General features: G+C 54.5%; 1 non-coding gene across 1 annotated transcript; it reads left to right on the top strand.

The window, feature by feature from the left end:
* Positions 1-257: 257 nt before the first annotated feature.
* TRNAR-UCU lies at positions 258-330 on the top strand. The gene has a single exon. It is a non-coding gene; the product is annotated as a tRNA-Arg (tRNA).
* The last annotated feature ends 808 nt before the right edge of the window (positions 331-1,138 follow it).

The following is a 1,138-nucleotide window of genomic DNA, read 5'->3' as shown; positions in this document are numbered from 1 at the left end:
ATTTGGCAGGTTGCTCTCTGTGGGTGCTCAAAGACCAAACCACCTTGTAAAGTCCAGGAGGATGCTGGTCCTTGAGGTGCAACACTAAAACTCTCAAGATGAGACTCTTGGGTTTGAGGAGTTGCTCAGTAGGGGATGCTGTTTGGGCAGAGGACAGTCCTGTGGGTAATGTGGGATTTGCCACCAGGTCACTTCCTGGGGGGGCGGGGGGGGTCCTCAAAAACACCAAAATCACACATTTTTCATGTTTTATCAGGGCCCCAGTGGCCTAATGGATAAGGCACTGGCCTTCTAAGTCAGGGATTGTGGGTTCGAGTCCCACCTGGGGTGAGCAGAGCTGGCTCTGTTTTAGGCAACAAACCCAAATAAGAGAGGGAAGTGCTCTCTGCTGATCCCTGGAGTTTAACTGGGTACTCATGGCTTTGCTACAGTGCCCAGTCCTGTTTCGAATGCGGGGAACTTCTGATCTCTGCCCTTACAGCCAGGATCAGTATTTACATCTGCAGAAAGCAAAGCGCTCAAACCCCACATCCTCCCCAGACAGGCTGCCTGGGGGTGCAGGAGCACATCGATGCATCCTGACACCCCCCTGCACACCGAGGCCAGCAACAATAACTAAGTGTGCTCCTGCTTAAAGCTTTCTTTATGGCTGCCAGCTTCCCCCCTTACAGCAAACGCAGCTGCAGCTCCGAGCTGCATCCTGGGCTTTGCGAGTGGGTGCGATGTTGCTGCTTCAGAGGTATTTCTGCCGCCAAATCATCACATGGACATCAGCTGGGACAGCAACAACCTCAGGTGAGGCCTCCTGCGACCAGGACACCTCACCATCCCTGCCTGCTCTCCGGGTCTCCTAACCCACGTTTTGCAGTAAGATTTGCCAAGTTCTGCTCAAAGCCTTGGATACCGCAGCTCGGGGGAGCTGCTTCAGAGGTTAAAAGCATATTTTAATGCTGGGTTTGCGTGCCAAGATCTCTCCAGTGCGAGGATGCGTGAGCCAGAGGCCACGGAGACCTGGGGGCTATGCTTAGTCGCCTGTCACGGCAGCACAAACCCCTCCACACACCGAATCACCCCAAAACCGGCGCAGATCCGCGGAGGGGAAAAGAGTCACCCCAGATGGGACTCGAACCCACAATCC

The sequence above is a fragment of the Nestor notabilis genome, unplaced genomic scaffold, assembly GCF_000696875.1.
Source record: "Nestor notabilis isolate BGI_N333 unplaced genomic scaffold, ASM69687v1 scaffold28572, whole genome shotgun sequence".
Taxonomy (NCBI): domain Eukaryota; kingdom Metazoa; phylum Chordata; class Aves; order Psittaciformes; family Psittacidae; genus Nestor; species Nestor notabilis.
Note: the sequence above shows the minus strand (reverse complement) of the source record. Positions and strands in the feature narration are given on the sequence as shown.